The sequence below is a fragment of the Erpetoichthys calabaricus genome, chromosome 10 (assembly GCF_900747795.2).
Source record: "Erpetoichthys calabaricus chromosome 10, fErpCal1.3, whole genome shotgun sequence".
Taxonomy (NCBI): domain Eukaryota; kingdom Metazoa; phylum Chordata; class Cladistia; order Polypteriformes; family Polypteridae; genus Erpetoichthys; species Erpetoichthys calabaricus.
In genome coordinates this window covers 33624403-33632800 of record NC_041403.2, presented here as the reverse complement: position 1 = coordinate 33632800, position 8398 = coordinate 33624403, and positions in this window count along the sequence as shown.

Here is an 8398-nt window from a genome sequence, read left to right as displayed (position 1 = left end):
AATTACATATATCAGAAAGAAAAAAAGTAAAATTAATAACATACTAAATTAAAAAGTTTGTTTTAAGCTTGTTTTTACAAGCAGATGATGCCTGCCTTATGTCAAGCAGTAATGTTTTCCTGATCTTTGGAGCAGAAAAATTAAAGGCTGCTTCACTACTTCTCTTGAATTTAACTCTGGGAACAACCAGAACACTGGGCCTTGATCGTATATCTCTATATGTGACATATTCAGTTAAGGATTCCGAGATGCATGACGGTTCTAAACCATTAAGTGCCTTAAAAACAGTAAAGCAATTTTAAAATCAACTCTGAATGAATCGGGCAACCAGTGTAAAGATGCTAGAACAGGGGTTAATATGTCCCCTCTTTCTAGTATATGTCAGTACTATTGTTGCTGTATTCAGAAGCAGCTGTTGCCTTTCTATGACTTATTTAGGTACTTCAGTAAACAAGGCATTACAGTAGTCTGGCCATGAAAAAACAAATGCATTAGTAAGCTTTTTAAGATCTTGAAATGCAATTTAAATTCTAACTCGTGTAATGTTCCTTAGATGAAAAAAGATCTTTTTTCTATATTGTCAATGTGGGGTCTGAATGTTAATTCGGCATCTAGAATCACTCCAAGATTTTTAACTTTGTCTTAAGACTGTTTTGCCAGATTTCATAGTCAGCTTACTACCTTGTATCTATTTTGTTCACTATCAATAATGAGGATTTTTTGCTTATTCTTCGTTTACCTTTTAAAAATTCATATTCATCCAGTTTAACTGACTATTAATAAAGTGTTGAGGTGCGTTTAAGACTTCCATGTTTTAGCTGGCACTGTTGGTATAATGCATAAAAAGTGTCTCTTCTCAGCCATGCCAGCAGATATTTCATAACATACAGTTTTGTCAATGTAACATCCATCTAGCTATGATGTCCCTTCAGTCCCACAATAGAATTAAACATGCTGTCTCCTAGTAGCTTAATCAATCTTTATTTATTCATCATATTTTTCTTTAGACAAATGCTGTCCAGGCTTTACTTGCAGGTTGTAAGGAAGTGTTGTAGAAAAAAATGTGGTCTGTGTGTTCTCATACAAAGTCACATTTTAAGAACTAAAATTACAATAAAATTTACATTAACAACAATGTGGATCTCAATTTCAGTTCAAGGATTGTTTTTTTTTAACTGTCTACACAACAGGGGGAAAGAAACACTCCTTAGGAGATACCAAAGGGAATTAGACTGGAAAACTTCTCTAAAACAACTCAGTGTATTTACTGCAAATTTGTGTCAGTTTCATCATTCCAACCTTGGTTTATTGCACTCCATTACCCTATCCATCAATCATTTTCTTTACATTATTTAATCCAGACTCAAAGTTGCAGTGGCCGTATCCCAGTGTACTTAAAGTCCTTAGTCTACATATAGTCATACTGTACATACAAAATAAATAAATAAATAATAATAATCCTTTAGCTCCCCATGTCTGCGTGGGTTTCCTCCGGGCTCTCCGGTTTCCTCCCACAGTCCAAAGACATGCAGGTTAGGTGGATTGGCGATTCTAAATTGGCCCTAGTGTGTGCTTGGTGTGTGGGTGTGTTTGTGTGTGTCCTGCGGTGGGTTGGCACCCTGCCCGGGATTGGTTCCTGCCTTGTGCCCTGTGTTGGCAGGGATTGGCTCCAGCAGACCCCCGTGACCCTGTGTTCGGATTCAGCGGGTTGGAAAATGGATGGATGGATGGAATCCTTCGGCTTTGGGATCAAGGTTACCCAAATTTGCTCAATCCCCCTACAAACCTGAAAAGGATTAATCAGGTTTGATAAAATTATGATAAAATGTTATAATAATAAAAATAATATACAGTATCTGTAATGACAATCTCTGAATGCACCAGATAAGCCAGCAGCCAATCATTTCAATCCTTATTAAGCCAGCAGTTAAAAATGTTATGCTGTGTCACAACCGGCTAAAACATTTGAAGTGACAGCTAAAGAACACGGTAGAAACCTCCCAAATTTGGCAAAAAATAAGTCTATATTACATGAGACACAAATGAATGTACTCAGCAATACACACACAATCATGAATCCTTAGGCTGCCCCCAATTTGCCTTTAATAAGGTAATTTTCATCCATTTTCAGGTTGATTTCAGTGTTGTATAAGAGGAAAGATGAACGTGATTCTTTCAGGGAATGTATCTGCCACAATTTTTACCATAATTTTTCCTGCAGTATTTAATTGCTAAAAGTAAAATGAGCAACATTATGGATGACAGCTGGCAGCTTATACACTCCAAGACATGTCTGTTCTCTAGTATACTTTAATCATTTGGTTGCTTTTTTCTCAGTTTTATTATTATAAACCTTATATTGCTGTGGTCCATGAAAAAAAAAACTCTTTCTCCTCATTTACTCACAGGGTGCAAACATTAATTTCATACACTTTCCCAAAAGCCTCAGGTACCATAAGAAACCAGCTAGTTTACTTCTTTCTCTTTTTAGTAGCTGAATTGTTTTCATATGGAGGGCAACACTTCCTACAAGCAAGTGTCCATCCATTCATCCATTTTCTGATACCATTGCTTCCAGTTCACACTTCCAGGAACCACGGCTCTATCTAGGCAAAATATGGACTGTGAGAAGACACTGTTATACACATTTATTGCAGGCTTGCTTAGAGATGCCATTCAATCTGACAGAATACCTAATGAGGTAATTCATGTGAAGACAGACAGAACACACAAACTACATATAGAAGGCCCAAACTTTGGGTCAGGAAGTTTGAGTCAGCAGCTCTACTACCTGTGCTAAATACCAACATACAGCAAACATTTAGAAACAAATATACTAACTCAATAACAAAATAAGTAATTGGATATCTGCAGCCATGATGACTCAGTTACCAGTCCAGTAGAATACTACACGTTGTGTGCTTGTCTATGAATGTTGTTCTCTTCTCTGTTCTTTGTTAACATTCTGTTTTGTAATTATTCACATGTACTGTATGATTTGCTTTTGTAAGGGGACTTGGACGATGATGTCTGATAAAAATATACAATAATAATAATAATAATAATTCTTCTTTCAGCTGCTCCCGTTAGGGGTTGCCACAGCGGATCATCTTCTTCCATATCTTTCTGTCCTCTGCATCTTGTTCTGTTACACCCATCACCTGCCTGTCCTCTCTCACTACATCCATAAACCTTCGCTTAGGCCTTCCTCTTTTTCTCTTGCCTGGCAGCTCTATCCTTAGCATCCTTCTCCCAATATACTTAGCATCTCTCCTCTGCACATGTCCAAACCAACGCAATCTCGCCTCTCTGACTTTGTCTCCCAACCGTCCAATCTGAGCTGACCCTCTAATGTACTCATTTCTAATCCTGTCCATCCTCATCACACCCAGTGCAAATCTTAGCATTTTTAACTCTGCCACCTCCAGCTCTGTCTCCTGCTTTCTGGTCAGTGCCACCGTCTCCAACCCATATAACATAGCTGGTCTCACTACCGTCCTGTAAACCTTCCCTTTCACTCTTGTTGATATCCGTCTGTCACAAATCACTGCTGTCACTATTCTCCTCCCATTCCACCCTGCAGGCACTTTCATTTTCACCTCTCTTCCACAATCCCCAATACTCTGTACTGTTGATCCCAAGTATTTAAACTCATCCACCTTCGTCAACTCTACTCCTTGCATCCTCACCATTCCACTGACCTCCCTCTCATTTACACACATGTATTCTGTCTTGTTCCTACTGACCTTCATTCCTCTCCTCTCCAGAGCATATCTCCACCTCTCCAGGGTCTCCTCAACCTGCTCCCTACTATCGCTACAGATCACAATGTCATCAGCAAACATCATAGTCCATGGGGACTCCTGTCTAATCTCATCTGTCAACCTGTTCATCACCATTGCAAATAAGAAAGGGCTCAGAGCTGATCCCTGATGTAATCCCACCTCCACGTTGAATGCATCTGTCACTCCTACCACAGACGTCACCACAGTCACACTTCCCTCATACATATCCTGTACAACTCTTACGTACTTCTCTGCCACTCCTGACTTCCTCATACAATACCACAGCTCCTCTCGAGGCACCCTGTCATATGCTTTCTCCAGGTCCACAAAGACATAATGTAACTCCTTCTGGCCTTCTCTATACTTCTCCATCAACATCCTCAGAGCAAACATTGCATCTGTGGTGCTCTTTCTTGGCATGAAACCATACTGCTGCTTACTAATCATCACCTCACTTCTTTTCCTAGCTTCCACTACTCTTTCCCATAACTTCATGCTGTGGCTCATCAATTTTATCCCACTGTAATTACTATAGTCCTGCACATCCCCCTTATTCTTAAATATCGGCACCAGTACACTTCTTCTCCACTCCTCAGGCATCCTCTCACTTTCCAAAATTCCATTAAACAATCTGGTTGAAAACTCCACTGCCATCTCTACTAAACACCTCCATGCTTCCACAGGTATGTCATCTGGACCAACGCCTTTTCCATTCTTCATCCTCTTCATAGCTGTCCTTACTTCCTCCTTGCTAATTCGTTGCACTTCCTGATTCATTATCTCCACATCATCCAACCTCTTCTCTCACTTGTTCTCTTCATTCATCAGCCTCTCAAAGTGCTCTTTCCATCTGCTCAACACGCTCTCCTTGCTTGTGAGTACTTTTCCATCTTTATCCTTTATTACACTAACCTGCTGCACATCTTTCCCAGCTCGGTCCCTCTGTCTAGCCAATCGGTACAGGTCCCTTTCTCCCTCCTTAGTGTCCAACCTCTCATACAACTCATCATATGCTTTTTAGCCTTCACCACCTCTCTCTTCACCTTGCGCCTTATCTCCATGTACTCTTGTCTACTTTCTGTATCTCTCTGACTATCCCACTTCTTCTTTGCTATCCTCTTCCTCTGTGTACTCTCCTGTACTTCCCCATTCTTCCACCAGGTTTCCTTTTCCTCCTTCCTCTGTCCAGATGTCACGCCAAGCACCCTTCTTGCTGTCACCCTTACTACATCTGCTGTAGTTTTCCAACTGTCTGCTAATTCTTCACTACCATCCAGTGCCTGTCTCACCTTCTCCCTAAACTCAACCTTGCAGTCTTTCTTTTTCAATTTCCACCATTTGATCCTTGGCTCTGCCCTCACTCTCTTCCTCTTCTTGATCTCCAACGTCATCCTACAGACCACCATCCTATGCTGCTTAACTACACTTTCCCCTGCCACCACTTTGCAGTCTTCAATCTCCTTCAGATTGACTCTTCTGCATAAGATGTAATCTACCTGTGTGCATCTTCCTCCACTCTTATGTGTTCCTTCCTCTTCTTAAAATATGTATTCACCACAGCCATGTCCATCCTTTTGGCAAAATCCACTATCCTCTGACCTTGTATACTAACCCTCACTTATTCTGTTTTTCTTCTCGGTACTCAAATGTGGCACTTGGTGCCATGGCCCACCTGCCAAGTTGTTTTGCCTGCCTAAGGAAAAGTCATCCCAGATGGAGGATCGCGGGAATCGTGGGAAAGAGGGGTCCTTTCATCGGATTGGCTGGCCCAGCACTGTTTCAGCCGTGGAATGGCCAAATGGGGGAGGCAGCTTGAAGGATGAGGTCTCCAGGACTCTATACAAATCCAAATCTTATTATGGGATATATCATCTACTGTTAAATTCTGCTCTGTACTTCTAAAATTTATATTTTTTATTTCTTACTATATTGAGAAATTGTTCTGTTCTGTGTACTGCATTGTATTGTATTGACCCCCTTCTTTTGACACCCACTGCACGCCCAACCTACCTGGAAAGGGGTCTCTCTTTGAACTGCCTTTCCCAAGGTTTCTTCCATTTTTCCCTACTAGGTTTTTTTGGGAGTTTTTCCTTGTCTTCTTAGAGAGTCAAGGCTGGGGGTCTGTCAAGAGGCAGGGCCTGTTAAAGCCCATTGCGGCACTTCCTGTGTGATTTTGGGCTATACAAAAATAAACTGTATTGTATTGTATTCTTCATTCCTCTCCTTGACACCATACCTACCCATCACCTCCTCGTCTCCTCCGTTCCCTTCACCAACATGTCCATTGAAATCCGCTCCAATTACCACTTTCTGTCCAACTCACTCCAAAAATCTTCTTTCTCATCCATTGCACACCTAACTTGCGGGGCATATGCACTAACAACATTCATCATCACACCTCCAATTTTCAACTTCATAATCATTACTCTGTCTGACACTCTTTTCACCTCCAAAACACTCTTGACATACTGTTCCTTCAGAATAACCCCTACTCCATTTCTCCTCCCATCCACACCATGATAGAACAATTTGAATCCACCTCCAATCCACCTGGCCTTACTCCCCTTCCATTTAGTCTCTTGCATGCACAATATATCAACCTTCCCTCTCTCCATCATATTGGCTAACTCTCTCCCCTTACCAGTCATACTGCCAACATTCAAAGTTCCTACCCTAAAGTTCCACTCTCTTTACCTTCCTCCTCTCCCCCTGCCTCTGGACACATCTCTCCCCTCTTCTTCTCCTTATTCTTCGGACAACAGTAGCCCAATTTCTGCCAGGACCCTGTTGACTAACAGTACTGTTGGCGGTCGTTGTTAACCCGAAGCTCGACTGATCTGATATGGAAATTTGTATTGTTGTCTGCATATTGATTTGGCAAAATTTTACACTGGATGCCATTCCTGACGTAACCCTCCCCATTTATCCGGGCTTGGGACCGGCATGAAGAAACACGCTGGTTTGTGCATCCCCTGTGACTGGGTTAATAATAATAATAATAACAATAATAGTAATAATGATGATAATGTTATATCTACCAACCAGTAACGGCGCACTGCACGAATACACTTGACTTGAACATTCCTAGTTTTCATACTCTCTCACGTGGCTGCCCTGCTGGCGGCTGCTGAGAGCTGATTCTACAATAAAATAAAATAAAAATAAAAAGAGGAATAACCTTCTATCATCAACCCGAAAGCAGATAGTAGATGTCACGTAGTATATGTATACCAAATTTCAGGTCAATAGTTCAAACGGTTTGTGAGCTACAGGTGATTTAAAATCCTGGACAGACAAACGGACAGCCACAGTACCGCATTATATAAGAAGAATAGAGAAGGGCAAGACAGGATATCAAGTCACTATACCATGAACCATACCCTGTATATCCAAACAAGACAGGATGAGGTTGTCTGCATGATCAGAATTCATGACTTTAAAAACTCTGACTGAGTAAACAGCAGGTAAACATATAAAGAAATCACAAAATCAACAATATGACCACAACTGGAAGAGGAAACCAGTGCACAAATATTTCTGAAATATGTTGAGAAGGCCCATGTTTAAGCCAGTGGTCATTTAGCTGGACGAAATAGCAGTCCATCACGGCACCATTTGAATCCAGTATTTTTCCTATCCAAGATCATGCAGTGACAACCAAGTATTACATAAAGCACCTCCTCCAAGAACCAGGAGAAGACATTTTGTGTTTGCCCATGTAAAAAATGTGATGAGACTTTCCATTACTTTGTCAGTGTTTGTGAAATACTGGCTAATGCTTCCTATGTGCGGTGTCACCATAATTTGGAAAAATATATTCACTGAATCCTAGCCAAGGACAAGAATTTCTAAATTCTAAAGTAATGATGGAGATGGAGCTTGGAAGAGCACAACACTCTGGAATATGCTTTATCCAAAATAACTTGAGAGCTCCTTGTGCAAACCAATGTGACAGTTAATGCCAATCAACCAGACATCACCTATATGTAACAATCCACTAATGAATCTTATGTAATAGATATCCCTGTGTTGTTAATCTATAATTTTGGTTCAAAAGAAAGGGACATATCTGTCTGGTGCTGCCCACCTTAAAAGGCCAACAAGGTCACACGACATTCCTTTTCATTGGTGACCATGTGCTGCCATCCAACAGTCTGGAGAATTATTACTGGCCTCTGGCCATACCTTGCTATAAAAGAACAACATAGTTCTGATTCTCCTGACCAAGGACCAGGTGCCCCGCCCACTGTCAAGTAATCATCCTGACCTCCAGCTAACCTTCCATGACCTCTGACCTCTTTCTCTCTTTAAGTATAGAGACAGTTGTCCCAAGCACCTGCTAGTTCACCTGCTCTCCTGCATCCCATGGCACTATTATATGGATTTTTTGAGGTTCCACATTATCTCCTCAGCTCAGGTACTCCTGTCTATCACCATCCCCGTGCATGTCATACATTTACAAGGCATACTGCAGGCAATGCTCTTCTTCCCACCCTGGCATACTGACTTCCATTCCTACTACCATTGTGTCTATGTCCTTCTCTTAGGGTTCGCTCAGCCGTGTCCATATACTATGCTGCCCTTATCTACCATCTTGATATAATTTATATACA